Source organism: Callorhinus ursinus, unplaced genomic scaffold (assembly GCF_003265705.2).
Source record: "Callorhinus ursinus isolate GAN/ISIS: 27379988/994484 unplaced genomic scaffold, GSC_fseal_2.0 scaffold13, whole genome shotgun sequence".
In the NCBI taxonomy this organism is placed as follows: domain Eukaryota; kingdom Metazoa; phylum Chordata; class Mammalia; order Carnivora; family Otariidae; genus Callorhinus; species Callorhinus ursinus.
Genome location: NW_027397075.1, coordinates 1,971,142 through 1,995,245, shown reverse-complemented (window position 1 = coordinate 1,995,245; position 24,104 = coordinate 1,971,142). Strand labels below are relative to the sequence as shown.

The 24,104-nt window shown below is 42.5% G+C and overlaps 1 long non-coding RNA gene and 1 other non-coding gene across 2 annotated transcripts in view; one reads left to right on the top strand and one right to left on the bottom strand.

The window, feature by feature from the left end:
- The window catches only part of LOC141373968 (uncharacterized), a 76,914-nt gene that overhangs the window by 42,818 nt on the left and 9,992 nt on the right, over window positions 1-24,104 (bottom strand). The gene's annotated exons all lie outside the window — the stretch shown is intronic.
- Window positions 13,931-14,003, top strand: TRNAK-UUU (transfer RNA lysine (anticodon UUU)). The gene has a single exon. It is a non-coding gene; the product is annotated as a tRNA-Lys (tRNA).

Sequence of the window (24,104 nt, the reverse complement as noted above, 5' to 3'; positions counted from 1 at the left end):
TGCGGGGGCAAGGGCAGTCAGGAGGCCACACCGCAATGAGAGTGATAGGTGATGGGGGCTGGGGCTAGGGTGGTATCCATGGGGGTGGCAGGAAATGATGGATTCTGTAAAATGTACATAACGCTTTCCAGACCTGAGACACATTATCTTGTCCAATTTTCATGGACACTGGCCTGAGGTAAGGATTACCATCTCCCATTTTTACAAAGAACAGGAAGCTGAGTGCCTGCCCAAGGTCACATAGCTAATCTGAGGTCAGACCAAGCCGAGGACACGAGTATCCTGAATCGCTTCCTTAGGCTATTTCCCCTAACCTGATGACCCTTCTGCTACATTTCAGGTGACCGGTTCTATTGTCTGTGAAGACTCCACTTCTTGAGAACAGTGTTTCCCACATGTTCTCTACCCCAAAGCCCCCGTTTCCAAAGCCAGTCAGGACTTGAGAATGAAAATGTTCCTGGCTGATTGGAGACCACAAGAGAAAGGGGGAGAGGGAGAAGCAGAGGGAGGGAGAAGCCACTGAAAATTCCAGTGCTTTGCAGGCAGGGATCAATTCCTTAGGGTATTTTTTTTTTCCTCTTTGAGTGGAAACTTAATTAAAAGTGTGACTCGATTCGAACAGGGGCATGGAGGATGTGACACTTTAAAAATACCACAGTGTTGGGCTTGGCAATGATCCTGAGAAAATGCCTCCCTGAAACTTGAGACATCTGCATGCAGGATGATACAAGCAGGGAGATCGGCAAGAAGGAATTATACCAGCCAATAGGTTATGGTCGCAAAACTTCCTTATCCAGCCCCGACCACCCCCTGGAGCAAAAGGTTCTTCCATGGATCTGGGTACACCTGTATCTCGGCTTCATCAGAGAATCGGCATTTCAGACCTCTTAAGTCCAGAGGCAGGGGGCAATTTGTGTTAGGGTGACGAAGAAAGACCTCTCTAAAAGGAGTTCCCACCACCCCAACCTGCTCCTTCTGATGTCCTTCCAGCTCAGTGAACACCACTGCCACCTGCTCAGTGCCGCAAGCGGAAGACCCTGCAGCTGACCTCGATTTCTGTCTCTCCCTCCCCCTGACATTCAGTGTCTCTTAGGTGTTGCCTGCTCTGCTTCCGGAAAGTTTCTCATGCCTTTCACCCCACCCCCACCCAAAAAAAGCCTAGGGGTCCCCCTCTCCAATCCACCTGACAGCCAGTGTGAGCTGTTTTAAAACGTGAAGTGTACGCATGAATGGGTGTTCTCCTTGTCTTGATGTGTTTGATGGCTTCCCGGTATCCTCAGAATCAAAGATCATTTAAAATCTGTGTGACCCAGCTGCTAACTTCTCTCATCTCTGCTTCTGCAAGGATTAGCTCCCCTGCTCATAGCCTTCCTGCCACTTGGTCTCTCTTCTGATCCTTGAATGCATGAAGCCCTTTTCCCTCCTCTGGGCTTTGCAGATGCTGTTCCCTCTGCCTACAATGCTTTCAGGTCAGGCAGCCGTAGGATGGGTTTCTTCTCATCCTCGAGCTTTCAGCTCGAATACATACTCTTCCTTGGACAGGTTCTCTCTCATGACTGTATCTCAGAGTTTCTCATCCTCAGGACTACTGACATTTGGGGCCAGATCACTCTGTGTGGTGGGCAGCTGGTCCTGTGTGTTGTAGGATATTTAGAGGCATCCCTGGCCTCTACCCACTAGATGCCCTTAGCCTATCCCTTGAAGTTGTGACCACCAAAGATGTCTCAAGACACTGCCAAATGTCCCCTGGGGAGGGGATGGAGCAAGTCACCTACACTTAAGAACTTCTTCCCATTTAGAATTTCTCCTAACTGGGGCGCATGGGTGGCTCAGTCATTAAGTGTCTGCCTTCGGCTCAGGTCATGATCCCAGGGTCCTGGGATCGAGCCCCACATCGGGCTCCCTGCTCCACAGGAAACCTGCCTCTGCTCTCCCACTCCCTCTGCTTGTGTTCCCTCTCTCGCTGTGTCTCTGTCAAATAAATAAATAAAATATTTTAAAAAATAATAATAAAATAAAATAAAATTTCTCCTAACAGCAACCTGTGCTTTATCTTTTAGCCCTTTTGGCTTTTTTCATACACTTTGCATTCTCTGCAGTTAATTTCTGTGTTATTGTGCACTGTCATATTGCCCTTAAGAATGTGAGAATTTTGGCTATCGTTAAGAATTTTTACTACCTTACTCATAGTATGAATCCTCCGAACCTAGAAGAGGTTCAATAAATATTCAATAAATATTCACTGAATGAATAAGAGCTGATATTCATTAAAATGCTTCCATGAGCCAACCTCTATGCTAAGCAATGTTCCTGTGTTAGTTCATTAAATGCAGCTGATGTGGTAGATAATACTATTATCCCCATTTTCAGGATGGAAAAGTGAGATTCAGAGAGATCAAGTCATGAAGCAAATAAGGGACAGAAGCAGGATACAATCCCTGAATATATTTAACTGCCAGGCTACATGCATTGCCTGCAAATCTCCATGGATGAAAATACCCAACCACACAGTCTTCCAAATTAGAAGCTCTGAATTGTTCTTGACTCTTCTTCCTCCTTCCTTTCTGGGTCCTACCAGTCCTTCAGTCCTCTGAATTGGACCTCACAAATGCTACTAAATTAGCTTCTCCTCTCCACCTTGTTGCCATTGGATTCATCAAGGGCCTCCTCAATTCACACCTGGTTCTAGGAGCAGCTTCCTAAATCTGGTCTCTCCACTGTCAGTCTCTGCCCGCTCTACCACTTCTATATGGCACTGCACTCACGTCTCCATCAGCTTGGGTTATGCTCTGGTTTATGAAAATGTCTGTTGGCTCCCTAGTACCTACAAGATAAAGTCCAAACTATTCAGTGTGTCCTTGGGTAGGTGACTTGATCTCTCTGGACTTCAGTTCCCCTTCTATAAGAATGGGAATCTGAAAACAACCTTTTCAGAGATGTTTTTAGGATTCAATGGGATAAGCCATGTGATCGGTTCTAATGGATGCTCAATGGTGTTGATTTCCTAGTGAATCTGCTAATTATCCTTCAAATTGCAGTTCAAATGCCTCTGATATTGTCAAGTACCCCCCCACACACTTTCTCTGGCATTGCTGATGGCTCGTCGTATGGGGTCTCAGATCTCTCCTCTAGCATTTAACATGTTGTATCTTTCAACATTGTGCTATTTTCACTTGTTTGGTATCCTCCTCCATCAGACTAAAGGCAGGATATATGCATTTCTGGATCCCTGTACTAAGAATGGGTGAGCACATAGTATGTGCTCCATAAATGACTATTTTGGAAGTAGGGAGATTGTAACACAATTCTAGCATCACAAAATACTGGGAGTCAATGCTGACTCTGCCCCAAATTTGCTACATAATTGCTATTTCCTTTCTGGGTCTTGGTTTTCTTCATCTCTTAAGAAATAGAGGTACTCACAATGCTATAAAACTAGAAGTCAACCACAAGAAAAAATCTGGAAAGACCACAAATACATGGAGGTTAAATAACATACTACTAAGTAATAAATGGGTCAACCAGGGAATCAAAGGAGAAATTTAAAAAATACATGGAAACAAATGAAAATGAAAACACAATGGTTCAAAATCTTTGGGATGCAACAAAAGCAGTCTGAGGGAAGTTCATAGCAATACACAACAGAAATACAAACAATTTTAAAGGAATATTATGAAAAACTATACGGCAACAAAGTGGACAACCTAGAGGAAAGAGATAAATTCCTAGAAACAAGTAAACTACCAAAACTGAAACAGGAAGAAATAGAAAATTTGAACAGACTGATAACCAGTAAAGAAATTGAATCAGTAATAAAATATCTCCCAACAAACGAAAGTGTAGGACCAGATGGCTTCACAGGAAAGTTCTCCCAAACATTTAAAGAAGAAGTAATACCTATTCTCAAACTATTTCAAAAAACAGAAGAGGAAGGAAAACTTCCAGTTCACTATATGACTTCAACATTAACCTGATACCAGAAGCAGATAAAGACACCACTAAAAAAGGGAACTAGAGGCCAATATCCCTGATGAACATAGATGCAAAAATCCTCAACAAAATACTAGCAAACTGAATCCAACAATACGTTACAAAAATCACTCACCACGATCAAGTGGGATTTCTTCCTGGTTTGCAAAGGTGGTTCAATATTTGCAAATCAGTCAATGTGATACACCACTTCAATAAGAGAAAGGATAAGAAACATATGATCATTTCAATAGACACCAAAAAAGCATGTGACAAAGTACAACATCCACTCATGATATAAACCCTGAAAAACCAAGAGCTTTTCTCCCAAGGTCAGGAACAAGACAAGGATGTCCAATCTCACCACTTTTTTTTTTAAAAGATTTTACTTATTTATTTTTTTGAGAGAGAGAGAGCATGGGCTGGAGAAGGGGCAGAGGGAGAGAGAATATCCAAGCAGACTCCTGCTGAGCATGGAGCCCGATGCAGGGCTCTACCCCACGACCCATGAGATCAGGACCTGAGCCGAAACCACGAGTTCAATGTTGAACCGACTGAGCCACCCAGGAGCCCCTAATCTCACCACTTTTATTCAGCGTAGCACTAGAAGTCCTAGCCTCAGCAATCAGACAACAAAAAGAAATAAAAGCTATCAATATTGGTAATGAAGAAGTAAAACTTTCACTAGCAGATGACATGATACTATATATAGAAAACCCAAAAGACTCCACCAAATAACTACTAGATCTGATAAACGAATTCAGTAAAGTCACAGGATACAAAATCAATGTACAAAAATCTGTTGCATTTCTGTACACCAATACTGAAGCAGCAGAAAGAGAAATTAGGAAAACAATTCCATTTACAATTGCACCAAAAATATTAAGATATCTAGGAATACACCTAACCAAAGAGGTAAAAGATCTGTACTCAAAAACTATTAAACACTGATCAAAGAAATTGAAGACAACACAGAGAAATGGAGACATTCCATCTCATGGACAGGAAGAACAAATAAAGCGTCTATACTACCCAAAGCAATCTACAGATTTAATGCAATCCCTATAAAAATACCAACAGCATTTTTCACAGAACTATAACAAACAATCCTAACATTTATATGGAACCACAAAGACCCCAAACAGCCAAAGCAATCTTGAAAAAGAAAAGAAAAGCTGGAGGCATCACTATTCCAGCCTTCAAGCTGTATTACAAAGCTGTAGTCATCAAAACAGTATGGTACTGGCACAAAAATAGACACACAGATCAATGGAATAGAATAGAAAACCAGGAAATGAACCCACAACTATATGGTCGATTAATCTCTGACAAAGCAGGAAAGAATATGCAATGGGGAAAAAGTCTTTTCAACAAATGGTATTGGGGGGCGCCTAGGTGGCTCAGTCAGTTAAGCATCTGCCTTCAGCTCAGGTCATGGTCCCAGGGTACTGGGATTGAGTCCGGCATCAGGCTCCCTGCTCAGCAGGAGCTGAGGGAGGGACCTGCTTCTCCCTCTCCCTCTACCTGCCGCTCTGCCTACTTATGCTCTCTATCTCTCCGGCAAATAAATAAATAATAAATAAAATCTTAAAAAACAAATGGTATTGGGAAAACTGGACAGCTACATGCAAATCAACAAAACTGGACCACTTTCTTACACCATACACAAAAATAAGCTCGAAATGGATGGAAGACCTAAAGGTGAGACAGGAAACCATAAAAATCCTAGAAGAGAACACAGGCAGTAACCTCTTTGACATCGGCTGTAGCAACTTTTTTTCTAGATAGGTCTCCTGAGTCAGGGGAAACAAAAGCAAAAATAAACTACTGGGACTACATCAAATAAAAAGCTCCTCCACGGGGCGCCTGGGTGGCTCAGATGGTTAAGCATCTGCCTTTGGCTCAGGTCATGATCCCAGGGTCCTGGTATTGAGCCCCATATCGGGCTCCTGCCTCAGTGGGGAGCCTGCTTCTCCCTCTCCCTCTGCCTCTCCCCCTGCTCATGCTCTCTCTCTCTCTCTGTATCTCTGTGTCTCAAATGAATCAATAAAAAATTAAAATAAATAAATAAATAAATAAAACCTGGAATTCTCAATGCTTGCTTATTAAAAAAAAAAAAAGCTCCTGCACAGTGAAGAAAACAATCAACGAAACTAAAAGGCAACCTACAGAATGAGAGAAGATATTTGCAAGTGACATATTTGATAAAAGGTTAGTATCCAAAATATATAAAGAACTTATAAAACTCAACACCCAAAACCAAATAATCCAGTTAAAAAATGGGCAGAAGACATGAATAGACATTTCTCCGAAGAAGACACCCAGATGGCCAACAGACACATGAAAAGATGCTCAACATCACTTATCATCAGGGAAATGCAAATCAAAACCACGATGAGTTATCACCTCACACCTGTCAGAATGGCTAAAATCAACAACACAAGAAACAACAGGTGTTGGCGAGGATGTTGAGAAAGGGGAACTCTTTTACACTGTTGGTGGGAATGCAAACTGGTGCAGCCACTGTGGGAAACAGTATGGAGGGTCCTCAAAAAGTTGAAAATAGATTTACTGTACTATCCAGCAATCGCACTACTGGGTATTTACCCAAACAATACAAGAACACTCATTCAAAGGGATACATGCATCCCTATATTTATAGCAGCATTATTTACAATAGTCAAGATATGAAAGCAGCCCAAGTGTCCATGGCTACCTGAATGGATAAAGAAGATGTGGTATAGATATACAACGGAATATTACTCAGCCATCAAAAGGAATGAAATCTTTCCATTGGCAACCACTTAGACGGAGCTCAAGGGGATTATGTTAAGTGAAATAAGTCAGTCAGAGAAAGACAGATGTTATATGATTTTACTCATATGTGGAATTTAAGAAACAAAGCAAATGAGTAAAGGGGAAAAAGAGAGGGACAAACCAACAAACAGACTCTTAACTACAGAGAACACACTGATGGTCACCAGTGGGGAAGTGGGTGGGGGATGGGTGAAACAGGTGATGGGGATTAAGGAGGACACTTGTCGTGATGAGCACCTGGTATTGTATGGAAGTGCTGAATCACAATATTGTACACCCAAAACTAATATAACACTGAATGTAAACTAACTGGAATTAAAATAAAAACTAAAAACATAAATAAATTACAGAGAAAAAAATGAAACAGAGATAGTTATATCTTCCTCAGTGTATGATATAATTAGATAATTAATGTAAAGTATCTAGCATAGGCCTGGTACATGATTAGCACTCAATAAATGGCATGCCCTTATTATTACCCAAATTTATTAATTACTGTCCTCAAGAAATGAGGGTCTACTTTGGAGAAAGCTCAAATATTGATACTTGGAGCAATCTGGAAGTAGAATAAAGCACTGTACAAGATGAGCCTCACTAAAGCCCAAAACAATAGTTGCAATATATTGGTAGGGAAGAGGTCTGGAGACCAGGAAAGACTTCCTGGAAGAAGTGGCATGATAGTCTCCAAAGATGGCCACCACCAGTTCTTCCCCCAACCCCCTGTACGTACATGCTGCTCCACCCATCAAGAGATGAAATCCATTTCTTCTGCCAATGAAATCCAGGCTGGCCTGGTGACTTATCAATAGAACAAAAGCACAAGTGATACTGTGTCACTTCTCAACTAGCCCTCAGGAGGCCAGGCAGCTTCCACGGTTGGTCTTAGAAGGAGCAACCATGACATAAAGATGCTCAGACTAGACTGCTGAATGAGAAGAGGTCAGGTAAAGGAGCTGCTGAGGCCTCAGCCGTGTGGGGGAAGCTTCCGGAACCTTCCATCCCAGCCCAGGCAGCCAAGAAAGCAGCTGGGCTCCCCCAGCCAATGCCACCTGGAGCCAAAGAACCACCATGCTGAACCCTGCCCCAATTCGGAACCCACAGAGGCATGAAAAATAATAAATCATTGGCTCAAGCCATTAAGTTTGGAGATTATTTGTTAAAAAGTGACAGATAAAATAAACAGGTGGGAATCTGAATACAGGCAAGCGTGGTAAAAAAGGCTTTCCAAGTAGGGAAATGCAATGTAATAAATGAATCAATCCTAGTGGTGGCCCGAGGCGTATCTCCCAAACTCTGGGCCCACTTCCACTCCCCTGCTACACTCCAGCCATGCTGAACAGCTCTCGGGTTCTCTTTCAACTCCCGGCCGGCCTCAACACCTGCTCCCTGGTCCTCTCCTAGGTCACCTGTTAGGTCTCAAATGTTGCCTCCTTGGGGAAGCCTCCCTTTGCCACGTCCATAATTCCAGCACATGTCACAGTGTGGTTGCCATTAATCTAATGACCTTATTTCTCCATTGTGATGAGTAATTAATTAATGGAAGGAAGGGAAAGCACTTATTGTAGAATGCAAACTAATTAACGAGGAAGGAATAACGGAACGAGGAAATTACCATTTGCAACCATTGGAGTAATAACCGATCCAGGCACGAATCATCAACAGATGCTCACAGGAGTGGGTGAGAGTTGGACAAGGTACAGGAGACTTGCACAGCCTCCGAGTGTATGCCCTAAAACTATTTATTAATTACAAAGACGCGAAAGTATTTTTATAATGGAGAAAGCTGCACACATCGCTTTAATCGAGCAATCAAAGTTAACCCCAATAATGATGGAGCAAACCAACGTCATACACTTACTGAACGATCACTGGGACGGACACAACATCCCTCGTTAATGATCTGGCCAAAATATAAAACCTGAATCTAATCGGGAAGCATCCAATGAACCCAAATTTATGGACCTTTTTATACTTTCCCAAACATGTCAATATCCTGAAAGACAAAGACTGAGGAAGCATTCCAGATTCAAGGAGCCTAGCGATACATGAAAACCAAAGGCAATGCACGATCCTAGGCTGAATCCTGAGCCTGAAAAAATATGCTCTAAAGGGTGTTACTAGAACATTTGTAAATTTTTTAATACATTATCTATAGATTAGATAATTAAATTGATGAATGTTGAATTTTTTCTGATTTTGATCATGATGCTGTGGTTATTGAAGAGATGGTTCTTGGCAAACACAGTCTGAAGCATAGCGTGGTAAATGGGGCATGATCATGAAACTGATCTCATATTGTTAAAAAAATAATAAAGCAAATGTGGGAAATTATTAACAGTTGGTGAGACAAATACTGGATGATCTCACTTCTATGCGGAATCTAAAACAGAAACAAACCAAACTCTTAGAAAAAGAGATCAGACTTATGGTTAGCAAAGGCAGAAGCCAGGGGGACAGTTGGGGGAAAGGGGTCAAAAGGCAAAAACTTCCAGTTTATAATACATACTAGGGCTGTGATGGCCAACAGGATGACTATAGCTAATACCGGTGTAGGATTTATAGGAAAGCCATTAAGAATAAATTCTAAGAGTTCTTATCCACAAAGCGATCTTTTTTTCCTTTTTCTCTTTTTTTTTTGTATCTGTGTGTGAAGATGGATGCCAGCTGGACCTAATGTGGTACAATCTACATAAATCAAACCATCATGCCGAATGCCTTAAACTTTTACAGTGTTGTATGTCAATTACTTCTCAATGTAACTGGGGGAAAAAAAAACAGCTGGCAAGTATGGTTGAAGAGTATACAAAATTTTACTAGTCGTGCAATATGTTTGTAAGTTTGAAAGTATTACAGAATGAAAAGCTGGAAAAATGAAATAAAATATCAGATATCTGGGGGATAAAATACAATGTGATATGAAAAAGACTGGGCGATTACCAAACAAGGTTAAGGATGTGGAGCCACTGAAACTTACCTATCCTGTAATTGTTACAGCCACTTCAGGAAACAATTTGGCAGTGTCTGCTAAGTTGAACAGATCCATACCCTATGACTCAGCAGTTTCACGCTAAATTGTAGACCTCATATATATGCAAATTCTATTAAAAATATGCACTAGAATGTACTATAGCATGGCTATACTTCATAGCCAAAAACTGGAAACTCCAATGTGATGTAGCATATTCTCACAATGGAGTACTACAGGGCAATGAAAAATGAATTATTTCTACCCACTAAGAGAATGAATCACACAGAAATATGAAGCAAAATAAATCAGACATAAATAGTGTATCTTACATGACTCTATTTATATAAATTTCAAAAACAGGCAAAAATGAACCTATGGTTGTTAGAAACCAGGACAGTGGTTACCCATTTGGGGAAAAGTGGTTAGTGGTGAGAAGTAAACATGAAAATGCTTCTGGAATTCTGCTAATGCTTTGTTGATCTGGGGGCTGCTTATGTAGATGCATCACTTTTTGAAAATTCATTGAGCTTTACCTTCATGATTCAGGCATTTTTATGAATGTATGTCACTTTTCAATTAAATGTTTACATTAACAAAGAAAACAGGATGATGATCATACTGCATGAGTTGGTCACACTGCTGTTGTAAGTGCTTTCCATGGATTAAATGACATTGGCAAATCATGAAATATGCACTATCAGGGAGATGTCACTGCCACACACCCTTCGTTTTTGCAAGTGGAGACACTGAGGCCCAGAGAGATTAAGCAACTTTCTGAGGGTCACACAGCAAGTGGCTGATCAGAACTCAAACCCAGGTAGTCCGGGGGCCTACAGAGTCTGCATTCCTAGATGTTATGTACCACTGTGTCTTTTTTTTTTTTTTTAAGATTTTATGTATTTATTTGACAGAGAGAGAGAGAAAAGCAGGGGGAGAGGGAGAAACAGGTTCTCCACAGAGCAGAGAGCCCGATGCGGGACTCAATCCCAGGACCCTGAGATCATGACCTGAGCCAAAGGCAGATGCTTAACCGACTGAGCCACCCAGGCGCCCCTGTGCCACTGTGTCTTAATGACGAGCCCTTTGATGTAGAGAGGATCTTCATTTCTTCATCAAAAGGCCTCCCGCATAAACCCAGGATGTTAGAAATTATGCAAATGAGCTTAAAGAATCAGAGACTCTAGTAATGAAGATGGAGAGAGGAATACAGTGCCAAACTGAACCGAGATAATGAGGCTGGTCTTAATGCCACTTCTCAGTCCTTTTTTGCAAAATTAAGATCTAAGAGTTTGGGGGGGAGAGAACCACCCCAACTATAAAAGGCAGGGTGGATACCCATGAGATAAGATAGTTGAAGTGTTAATGATCCAATTAAAAAATGGAATACAGCTCTGTGATCCTCGTTCCAATTATCATAGATTCTGAGCCCTGTAATATACTCACTGCAGCAAGAGAAAGTGTAGGGAGAAAATTAATGGTTTGGTTTTGTCTTCTTCTACCTGTGGCAATAATTTTTTGAATTATTAATCTGTGATTTCTTTGCTGTATGTCTGGTGTTCCATCCCAAAGAGATTTCAGGGATTTTTGCCGAGCAGAATGATGCAGGCTTTTCAGGTCCTGAATCTATTCATATTCTGTTCAAGTTTAAAATGGGTTGGATTCACCAGATTCAGGGGAGGGAGAAATTGGCAAACAGAGTGAGGGGTTCCCTCCAGAGACAGGAAGGGGGGTGAAGATGGAGAGTGAGCATCCCTTGAAGAGTAGGAACACTGGCTCTCTGTAGGAGCAGTACGCAAGCAAATTTGAATTCAGAAGAACAAACTACAAGAAACACCTCTAGAAGCTGGGCCCCAGGCCCAGAGGCCCTCTGCCCTACCAGAGGTCTTGGGCCACAAAGCTTGAAATAGAAGCAAAGATCCACAGACCATGTGAATCTCAGCAGTGGGTCCCCTATAAGTACTCAACTCAACAAATATTAAATATACTCAAGGGGCAAGGAAGCTCAAAATTGACTGAAAAGGGGTGTGTGTGTGTGTGTGTGTGTGTGTGTGTGTGTGTGTTTCCCAACCTAGCAATTTGAGCGCTTGGGGGAAAGTTGAGCTGAAATAAGGAAAATAAGGAGTGATATTTCCTTCACACCTGAGCCTGAGGATTTAGATGCATATCTCCCACATATGAAATGGGACCCCCGTGTGGACTCCAAAGAGTATTTTGCATTGAGAAAAATCACTTGCATAGAAAGAACATTATCTCCTCTGCTTTTCCCAGCGCCTGCTTCATAATTCCCGAAGCCCCACTCTACTGTGACAAGCAAGCCTGGCTTGGACTACACATTCCCTTTTCTTGACCTTGGGGTCCAAGTGCTCATGAAGGCCTGATGTTAGTACTTCTGTCAGGCAGGGCTGTTTTAAGATGACTTCAAGTTTTAACAAAACCCGAATTATATATTCAAACCAAGAGTATCTCCCTCCTGTGAGTAAAGATTTGACTGAAACTTGTATGGTGACTGCTATTATCATCACACATTATAAGCCAGATGTATCAACCAGGATATTTAAATTTACCTAGAAGCTGCTGTTACTGCTACCAGGGGCAGCACAGAACCATTCAAGCACAGAACTGGGTAAAATAAGAGAATCATCATGGAAGTTGGAGCCATTAGCCCAGATGTGTAGAAAGCTTGCAGCGATGATAATTACACATCATTAGTGCATCTGCGGAATGAGATTCCTTCTTCCAGTGGGACAGGAAAATCCACCCAGCATAGGTGAACACATAGCATCATGGCGGCAATCCACCACCGTCTGGACTCTGGGAAAAGGACATCCTTCCCCAGGAACAGTGTCTGTGGGTATGAGGATACCGGAACCTTCAGTGAAGAGTCATTGGCTAACACAGAAAAGGGCTGTTGTCTGGATACCAGACAGGGCTACATAAGCACAGTGTCAAACCCGGGTAGTAGAAGAGGATGTCTTGATTAAAAATGAGGGGTGCCAGCAGGTGCATGGGAACATCATTTGCAAATCCTTGCTCATGTGGAGCCAAGGAAGGGAAGGGACTGAGCTGCAGGGCAGAGTTTCTCTGACACTTTCTGGTGGGATGTATTTGTGTGAATGATCTAAGCAGCCCCAGTCTATGGAGAGACAACATTTGGAGTTGAAATTGTGACATCAACCATGTAGGGATTCAATTCATTGAAGAAACAGAGCCAGTCGGTGAGGGGCTTTGAGGGTCTCTGCGGGCTGTGGAACTATGTTGATAATGAGGTGGTTATGTTTGGGTGCTCTGCGCAGGCAAAATTTGAGTCCAGATATCTCATTTATTGGCTGTGCGACCTTGGGTGATGACCTCACCTCCCCGAAACCTCCAGATCTTCCTCTATAAAACGATAACCTGTCTCAAAACATGACTTGAGGATTCAGTGAGATATCCATGTCAAAGCACATGGCGTTGTGTCTGACATAACAATATACGCTCACAAATGTTAGCTCTTATTCTTACCGAAAAGTGTGCAGGGCTGTGTGACATAATGAGAAGTATGTATTTGGTCTCTGCCTCCAGCTCGTGACAAAGAGTTCCTAAATCCCTTAGAATGTCCTGGGTCACAGGAGTGTCTTTTGTTCTAATGAGATATTAGAACGGTGGGATCCTGGATGGGGGTTGGTCACCAGAAGGACCAAGCCTGGACCTTTCAACCCCATCCCCCATCCACCCAGGGAGATGGAGTAAATGATCGATCATGCCTATGTGACTAAAACCTCCATAGAAATGCCTAAACAATGGGGTTTGGAGAGGTTCCAGGTTGGTGAAAACATCCATGTGCTTGGGCGGGAGTGTACATCTACTTCGTGGGGAGAGAAGCTCCTATGCTCAGGACTTTTTCAGACCTCACCCTTCATCTGACTGTCCATCTGTATCCTTTAGAATATCCTTTTGAATAAACCAGTACACATAAGTAAAGTGCTCGCCTGAGCTCCGTGAGCCACTGTATGTAGCAGGGGGTTACAGAAACCTCTGATTTCTAGCCAACTGGTCAGAAGTACAGATGACACCCTGGGACTAGTAACTGGCATCTGAGTTGGGGGGGAGGGTGGGCAGTCTGTGGGACTGAGCCCTTAACCTTGGGATCTGCTCTGACTCTGGGTTGTTAGTATCAGAAATGAATTGTAGAAGGGCGCCTGGCTGGCTCAGTCGGTAGAGCATGTGACTTTTGATCTCAGGGCTGTGAGTTCAAACCCCACGTTGGCTATAGAGCTTACTTTGAAAAATAAATAAAGGCATCACTATTTAAAAAAAATAAAGGAAGAGTTGGTGTCTGGAGAGTTAGAGAATTTGGTGTGGGGAAAGTGTCCACACACATGGTATCAGGAGTGTTCTGTGAGAATAGTTTTCCGCGAGGGCACATTCTAGCCATCCTGTGGCTGTATGAATACGAAAAACACAAAAGGGAGAGCGTAGACAAGGAAAAGCAAATATAAATGCACCCTGAGTTTCCCTAAGGCTCATCAGCCTGACAGAAAAATGAGGTCACAACCAATGATAATTCATATTTCCCTGGCTCTGGACTTCAAATGGAAAATCCAGGACCTCTGGACCCACCTTAACGTTTCATGTGGTCCCTTGTGAAAACAGTTATTTTGCCTTCTTCCTACAGCCCTCCATGAGGGAAGGTCAGCAACAAGTTCACAGGGCCAGGTAAGGGGCAGACATTACACAGCAGATAAGGTTTACTGAACACTTACTCTGTGTGGGCAGTATGCTGATCCCCTTTGCATGTTGGACCATACTGAACCCCCTAAACGACCATAGGAGGTTGGTAGGAACTGTCCTCATTTTTTAGATGTACAAAGCCCCAAAATTTAAGTAACTGGCCCCAAATCATAGAGATAAGAAGTAGGACCAAGAATGTCTGCCCCCAAAGCGGCAGTCTTTATGACTATGTTGTTCTCCTGGGGGACCTTATTTGTTAACCATCATCCCGATTGCCCCTTACAACTCTATCCCCACCATGGAAATCAACTCATTCAAATAGATGCTTGATGGGATAGCCCATAAGGCATGCTCAAATGCTTTGAATCCAATTGGGAGCCAAAATTAGGCTCAAAATGAGCCACTACATCCCCTTGACATAAATCAGGTCATTCATAAGCAATGGGGAAATTGCAAATGAGCTGAGAGCCCAATGGCTTGCCCCAAAGCCAAAAGATGCCATTAAAAAAAATTTAATAGACCTAGAGCCGTCTACTGGGTAGAGAGGCCATTCATATAAAATAAATAATGGTAGTGAGGTGGGTGAGAACAAGTTCATAAATTCTCACTTGCTTATTAAGGAAGGTATCTTTTGGACTCACATTCATAACATATATGACTGCATATAGATGAATTATAGATGTATGTTTTCCTTAAATACCAAACACTGGCTGCTATTCCTCCCTGATACAGAAAAAAATGAAGTCATAAAGGAATGAATTAAGATTCTGTTTACTTTCCTATTATCAAAGAGAATACTTCATAGCTAGAGGGGAACTTAACGATTATCTATTCCAACTCCCTCTTAACATATATGAGAAAACTTCCAGTTCAGGCCACACCAGGATTTCAGGTGATTTAAAATTCAAACACACTAGTGGCGCACAAACACATTTCAATTTACTTTGTACCACTGACAGCTCTAATCAAGGTAGGAGTCTTCTGTTCAAAGCCAACAACTGATTAGCCTTAATGATGAATGGACATAGAATCCTAATTCGTATTGATTCCAGCTTCAGGCCTCTGCTGCTATTTCAGTCCTGAACTTGCACAATTATTATCCATATTACAAAGCACTATAGATTGTTCTCCATCTTCATCTGGAACACCAATTGGCCTATTTTTGAGGACGGTTTTTTTTTTTGAAGGTCATTTGAAACCATTAGGATTATACATACTGACTGTAGGTAAACCAACTAAATATGGTCTAAGATGATGAAAGAAACCACAGATGAGTTTATCCCAGACCAGAAGAGCCACTGCTTTGTGTCCCAGGAGGCCATAAGATTGATGGAGCAGCTCCTTATCCAACATTGCGCCCAAGCCATAGGGTAGCAGAGGCTAAGGGGACTGTCTGGGTGGACAGGAATGAGGGCACCCTTGTAGATCCTGATTGTGGCAGTATGGTATACAGAAAGCATTTGGGAGCTCTCAATCTCCTGTGATGGGTACAGAAGGGTCTGTGAAAATCAGGAGACCAAAAATGTCCTCATGGTTGGGGGTTCAGGATGTGATGCATGGACCTGATAAACCAGAGGTGACCACAGCATGGCCAACATCAGCAGAAGCAAAGGGGATGCCCAGCTATACTAAGTGGACACAACAGATAATGATACTTCTCCACACAGTCTGGCACGTCCCAATACTATGGCTTCACGTCACACGGGGAACTTCAGGTATGCCTGGTGAGAAGGACAGAAAGGAGTGCAAGGGCGAGAGAAGCTTGGGTCAACTGACTAGTATCCAAAAGAGAACTGAATCTTAAGCTGGAAGTGACTTCATTTCCTCTGATGCAATTCTCCAGTACGTGATGGAAGTGGATGCTTAAGAGTAAAATTAAATCAGGTTATGAGAAAATATGGTTCCATTTTCACCCATCTAAGTGTTCTGATTGTGAAAATGCCTGTTGCATAAAATAAGCTCCTAATACTGTCTCTGGCTTAATAACATTTGGCTGCTGTAGCTGTTACTATTACTATTACTATTGTTGTTGTTGTCCTTATTATTATATTATAATCTCCTGGAAGCAGGTACAGTATCTTTTGTTTCTGTTTCTCCAATGCTTATCATAGAATACTCTCCTCAGTTCACATGTGATGAACAAGCGAGCATGCACTGCTATCATTTGGAACCAGATGTCCAGGCAGAAGATCCACTGGCTCGGGTCCCTGAGTGACTGATGAGAGGACTCCAAGAACCAGTGCTAGACATATGGCACAAACAAAAAGTGAATTTATGTTGTGCTAAGCCATGGAGATCTCAGGGCTGCTTGTTATCACAGCACAACCCAGCCCATCCTGACTGATATCACCTAAACTATGAAATGTATTCAAGAAGTACCTAGTCTTGAAATTCCCTCTTAATTATATCTTTTATGAATTTAATCTTCACTGTCTGTATTTTATAGTCAATGAATCCAAAGCTCAATGATATTAAAGGATCTGTCTCAGGCCACATAGTCAGTAAAATATAGGACCATCTGAGTCCAAAATCCTAGACTCCTGGACTGCCCTCAAATTGAGCCTTTCTTGTACTTACGTCTCAACTACACAGTTTACTTTGAATTTCACAAGAGATAGCTACTGAATTTATATTCCTTTCCAAGCCGTCCTAAAGTAAGGTTTGAGATAGTGTACTAGGAAGGAGAGATGACAGTTGGAAGACACACAGAGTAGAAATGAAAAATCCTTACTTTAAAATTTGGGGTAACTCATGGAGCGATGAAGAGTGTTCTGAGTTCCTGTAGGCTGAGATAGAATAAAAAAGAATGATAGAAGTATTGGCAAAAATGTGGAGCAACCAGGAGCGCAGAACACTTCAGTCACTCTGAAAAATAATTTGGCAGTTTCTAATAAAATTAAATATACTCCTACTCCCATGATCCTACACTTCCAATCCGAGGATGATACTCAAGAGAAACAAGTGCATATGTCCACAAAAAGATTTCTACAAGAAGGTTCACAGAAGCTTAATTCATCACAGTCCCAAACCAGAAACAATGCAAGGAAAACAGATGATTGAGGTATATTCATACAATGTAATACTAATCATCAGGAAAATAGAACAAAATATGGGAAAATATCACAAGGGTGATTTTCAAAAACATTATGTTGAGCAAAAGAAGCCAGACACAAAAGACTATCTACTGTATGATTCCATGTGTGTGAATAGCAAACACAGACAAAGCTCATCTGCAGTGACGGAGGTCAGACAGTGGCTACATCCATGGGTGGGGGTACTAACTGGAAAAGGTCACAAGGGATTTTTCTGAGATGAAGAAAATGTTCATAACTACATCTGGATGGTGGTGACTCGAGGCATATGTTCATGCGTAAGTCCACTGAGCTGTATACTAGATTTGTGCAGGTTACTGTATGTCAGCTATGCCTCGAAACATACAAAAACAATAAAAATTAAGAGAGGATGATAGGGGCACCTGGGTGGCTCAGTCGTTAAGCATCTGCCTTTGGCTCAGGTCATGGGCCCAGGGTCCTGGGATCGAGTCCTGCATTGGGCTCCCTGTTCAGCGGGAAGCCTGCTTCTCCCTCTCCCGCTCCCCCTGCTTGTGTTCCCTCTCTTGCTGTGTCTCTCTCTGTCAAATAAATAAATAAAATCTTTAAAAGAGAGAGAGAGAGAGAGAGGACGATAAAAAAAAAATGTATCTGCATCTTAAGAGGGTGAGCAGGGCATTTGGGCCCCAGAGCTTTGGTTGCCAAAACTCAGCAACAGAGGGGAATGGCTCTGGAGTTTGAGTAGAGAGGACGTGATCCACACTGGGGTGGCAGGTCGATGAGACTAGCAATGAGGATTCTGCAAGAGAATGAAGCCTTAGGGATGACTACCCGTGAATGCAAGGAAGACTCTAGAGTACGGAGGTGGATATCTGCGGCTGTCTGTGGTTGCTAGAGGTGATGCTCTGAGGGGCATCTCTGAAACATCCAGAACAAATGGCCCAGGGCCAGTGTCCACAGCACTGTGGCCCAGTTGAAAAAGCACTATTAAAAATGAGCCCTCAGGAAACTCAGAACCAAGTCTTGCTTTACTTTCCTAAATACCTCACAGGTCCTGGGACATTTGCATAACCCCAAGATGGGCCAAGCGACCCCAAAGAATGACTGATAGTGAATTTCTCATCAAATCTGGTGGGCTAAGGCAGAGAGCCAATTCAGTTTTAGTAACTTATTCCTAAGTGTTACAGAAACACTGAAGTCACTTTCTTCAGTCAGCCACCCTGAAGTTCCCTGTGAATGTCATCTCTCAGAAAGGGGAGGGCGTATTTAACTTCCTGCCAGAAAGGAGAAAGCAAATTTAACTTCCTCAGAACTGGAACACTTGGCTTGCCATCCAGTCTCAAGCCCTTGCTGTCATAGTACCCCAGGCAAGTCGCTTCTCCTCTCCGAGACCCAGTGTTCTCATCTGCAAAATGGGGACAGTAGCTCTTACACCCTTACTGAGTTGCTGTGAGGGTTTAAAATGAGAAAGTGTGTACAAAAATAGACTCCAAATGGTTGAAAGACCTAAACGTGAGACAGGAGTCCATCCAAATCCTAAAGGAGAACACAGGTAGCAACCTCTTCGACCTCAGCCACAGCAACTTCTTCCTAGAAACATCGCCAAAGGCACGGGAAGCAAGGGCAAAAATGAACTATTGGGATTTCATCAAGATAAAAAGCTTTTGCACAGCAAAAGAAACAGTCCACAAAACCAAAAGACAGCCGACAGAATGGGAGAAGATATTTGCAAATGACATATCAGATAAAGGGCTAGTATCCAAAATGTATAAAGAACTTATCAAACTCAACACCCAAAGAACAAATAATCCAATCAAGAAATGGGCAGAAGACATGAACAGACATTTTTCCAAAGAAGACATCCAAATGGCCAACAGACGCATGAAAAAGTGCTCAACATCGCTCGGCATCAGGGAAATCCAAATCAAAACCTCCATGAGATACCACCTCACACCCGTCAGAATGGCTAAAATGAACAAGTCAGGAAACGACAGATGTTGGCGGGGATGCGGAGAAAGGGGAACCCTCCTACACTGTTGGTGGGAATGCAAGCTGGTGCAGCCACTCTGGAAAACAGAATGGAGGTTCCTCAAACAGTTGAAAATAGAGCTACCATACGATCCAGCAATTGCACTACTGGGTATTTACCACAAAGATACAAATGTAGGGATCCGAAGGGGTACGTGCGCCCCAATGTTTATAGCAGCGATGTCCACAATAGCCAAACTGTGGAAAGAGCCAAGATGTCCATCGACAGATGAATGGATAAAGAAGAGGTGGTATATATACATAATGGAATATTATGCAGCCATCAAAAGGAATGAGATCTTGCCATTTGCAACGACGTGGATGGAACTGGAGGCTGTTATGCTGAGTGAAATAAGTCAATCAGAGAAAGACATGTATCATATGACCTCACTGATAGGAGGACTTCTTAATCTCAGGAAACAAACCAAGTGTTGCTGGAGTGGGGGGTGCTGGGAGGGATGGGGTGGCTGGGTGATAGACATTGGGTAGGGTATGTGCTATGGTGAGCGCTGTGAATTGTGCAAGACTGTTGAATCACAGATCTGTACTTCTGAAACAAATAATGCAACATATGTTAAGAAAAAAGAAAAAGAAGAAGATAGCAGGAGGGGAAGAATGAAGGGGAGTAAGTCGGAGGGGGAGACGAACCATGAGAGACGATGGACTCTGAAAAACAAACTGAGGGTTCTAGAGGGGAGGGGGGTGGGGGGATGGGTTAGCCTGGTGATGGGTATTAAGGAGGGCACGTTCTGCGTGGAGCACTGGGTGTTATGCACAAACAATGAATCATGGAACACTACATTAAGAACTAATGATATAATGTATGGTGATTAACATAACAATAAAAAATTAAAAATAAATAAATAAAATAAAATGAGAAAGTGTGTAATACAGAAAGCCACATACAGGCCAACTGCTTGGTTGACTCAACACACTCTCCAGCTGTTTGTTAAGAGGCTGTGTACACAGAGACTGCAGTAAGTGTGAAGACAGGTCCATTTTCAGAAATAAACTCTCTGGGGCCCCCAGCTGGGAGCCTGAATTCACTCATTGACACTGTGGCTATTCAGAGGAAGCGAGGTGGAAACAGAGGCGCAATGACCCAGCAAATTCTAGAGCTGGGAAGGAAAGCATCCAGGCACACTAGAGAAAAGAAAGCAACAGGCTTGGGGCCGCTTTCTGAGGGGGGTGGTGGGAGAGGCTGAGTTTGCCATGCTGCCTGTGGTGAAGCTTTCTGGCATCTTCTTCCCCACAGAGTAAACACACACACACACACACACACATACACACACGCACACACTGGATTTCAGGGCTTGGAGACAGGGTGGGACATCCTAAAATCTAGCTGTGAATCTTGTTTCACACTGACACTCAGATTTCTTCCTTTCTCACTGCCCCAGACCAGCCCTCCCCAGAAACATCATCCCCTTCGGAAACTCGCTGTGTGTCGGATTTCTCCAGAAAACAACAGGCTGTGAGCACACAGGTGTGCTGATAGTGAATTTCTATCACACATCGCCCCAAAAGGACAGTAGCAAGTCTGGGTCTGGTCCTGGCCGGTCCCTAACCTGCTAATGTGACAGAGGCGAAGTCACATCACCTCTCTGAACTTCAGGGTCTCTAGCTACATAATCAGGGCTTGAAGAAATCAATCATTCCAGCTCAGATAATTCGTGATTTTCAATTTTTAAAACTTGAAGTCGTGGGAAACTGGCAAATGAAACCGAGACTTAGAAAATGGAACGAGAGGATATTCTTAAGTCACCATTCCATAAACGTTTGTGAAGCTACAAACTGAAATCACAGTGATGAAGGAAGATGTGTCACTTTTACTTAAAGAAGCTACTGACTAGTGAGGAATGACAGAAGGCACAGGGGTCTCAGCTCAGCCCGCCAAACCAGCCCCACAAGAATGCACCCTGGAAGCACATGAGGAGAGCATTTCCGAGGACCGGGGGACAGGGAATCTTTTCAAATGATGTAATGTTTCACCTGAGTCCAGCTTTAATTTTTTCCTCATTTTAAACATATAGATAAATGAAAAGAAAATGAAAATCACCTATAAACCCACAACTCTAAAACAATTCCTTCAAACACGCAATCACACTCTCTCTCTCTCTCTCTCTCTCTCTCACACACACACACACACACACAGGATGTGTATCCATCCAGTTTTTTGTCTGTCTGTATGTATAGACCCTCTTTGAAAAGCTGGGTCGTGCAACCCATACCATTTTTTTAATCCGTCTCTTTTTCACTTAATATATTGTGAATATCTTCCTCAAAAATTAAATCATTTTAATCATCTTCAGACTATTCCATTAAATGAGTGTACCACAATTTGTTTCATGAAGACTCTAAATGTGGACATTAGTGTTGTTTACAATCTTCCTTGCTACTACCAACAACCGCACATGGTACATGTTCATAGCTAATTTTTTTGTACACACCCTCCTTTATTTTCTCAGAAGAAATTCTGAGCGGTGAAATCATGGAGTCAAAATCACAGATCTTTTTTTTTTTTAAGATTTTATTTATTTATTTGACAGAGAGAGACACAGTGAGAGAGGGAACACAAGTAGGGGGAGCGGGAGAGGGAGTAGCAGGCTTCCTGCAGAGCAGGGAGCCCGATGTGGGGCTCGATCCCAGGACCCTGGGATCATGACCTGAGCCGAAGGCAGATACTTAACGACTGAGCCACCCAGGCACCCCTCACATATCTTTTTAAGGCTTTGACACACAGGGCCAGATTTTCTCCCAAAGGTTTTGCTCAGTTTCAATTCCATCAGGGTTTCACGTATAGCCAATTTCTCCCACTGTCTCCCTCAGTATTGTTACATATTTATTGTTACATATGTAAGTGGCACTTATTCTGGCCTTTGAAAAATGACCTGTTTGTTAGTATTGTATCTCCGTGATGCTTCAATGTAACAAGTTTCCTTTGTGCATCTTTTCCTTTTTTTTTTTAAGATTTTATTTATTTATTTGAGAGAGAGAGTGAGGGAGAGAGAGAGAGAGCACATGAGAGGGGGGAGGGTCAGAGGGAGAAGCAGACTCCCCGCTGAGCAGGGAACCCGATGAGAGACTCCAGGATCATGACCTGAGCCGAAGGCAGTCGCTTAACCAACTGAGCCACCCAGGCGCCCCGTGCATCTTTTCCTTCTACATTAATTCAAACTATCCCTTTATATACGACGAATATTGTCATTCTGGTCCCTCGTGTGGGTTACAAGTATTTTCCCAGCTTTTCACTCACATGGCAGTTTGGAAACTTTTTCTCACAGTAAAATGAGTCTGGTGACAAAGTTTCTGCCTTTGTTCTGCCTAAGAAAGTCCTTCCTTACCATTAGATTTTTAAAAAGACTCTCCTGTTATTTAACCTAACACTTTATAGTTCGGTTTTAAAAATATTTAATTAGCAATAATCGCGCCTCGGAAAAATCTTTATTCAAATGAGTTACCTCTAGGACACAATGGAGATGATAAAGGGTAGGTTTCAGTTTTTACTTTTAGATACTTCTGTAATATTGGTCTTTGGATTCTGTACAATGAGCGAGCACTACTTTTGTCATTCGAATAATTATGAAAAATGTATCACCACTTGGGCTTTTATTCTGGAATCTGAGAGGTAGGAATCTAACTTGTTGGTTCTCTAAATGGTTCCTTGGATGCTCCGTTATTTGACTTGGAGCTGAGATCCAGAAGGCATGGAGGAGCAAACCGGGTGAGAAAGGGGAGAAGTACCTGCCACTGAGGAGAAACAGTGTGTTCAGACAGGTAAGAATACAGCCAGTGGGTTCAGGGAATTCCAGGTCAATCCGTGTGACTTGAGTAAAAGGTGTAGATAGAGTCTTCTCAATTTTGGGGGGTTTGGGGAGGATATATCTTAAAAATTCAGAATTCAAGAATTTATGTCATCGTGACTTGTGACACTGGTCCGCACCTCCTAGAGCTCATTATCTCTTTAAACACTTGCTATATTTGCTTGATCTTCTGTTCATAGAAGAAATAAAATATTACAGAGGAAGTTAAGGTTCCCATTGATGGTCATTTCCCATTCTATTCTCTCTTCCTGTGTTGCATGTATTTGGTACGTTCCCACTTATGTTCCAATAAGTGATACCTATGGCTCTATGTGTGTGTGTGTGTGTGTATTAAGATTACGTTTGGCCCTATGGAAAGAGCCAAGATGTCCATCGACAGATGAATGGATAAAGAAGAAGTGGTATATATACACAATGGAATATTATGCAGCCATCCAAAGGAATGAGATCTTGCCATGTGCAACAGCGTGGATGGAACTGGAGGGTATTATGCTGAGCGAAGTAAGCCAATCAGAGAAAGACATGTATCACATGACCTCACTGATATGAGGAATTCTTAATCTCAGGAAACAAACTGAGGGTTGCTGGAGTGGTGGGGGGTGGGAGGGATGGGGTGGCTGGGTGATAGACATTGGGGAGGGTATGTGCTACGGTGAGCGCTGTGAATTGTGCAAGACTGTTGAATCACAGATCTGTACCTCTGAAACAAATAACACATGATATTTAAAAAAAAAAAAA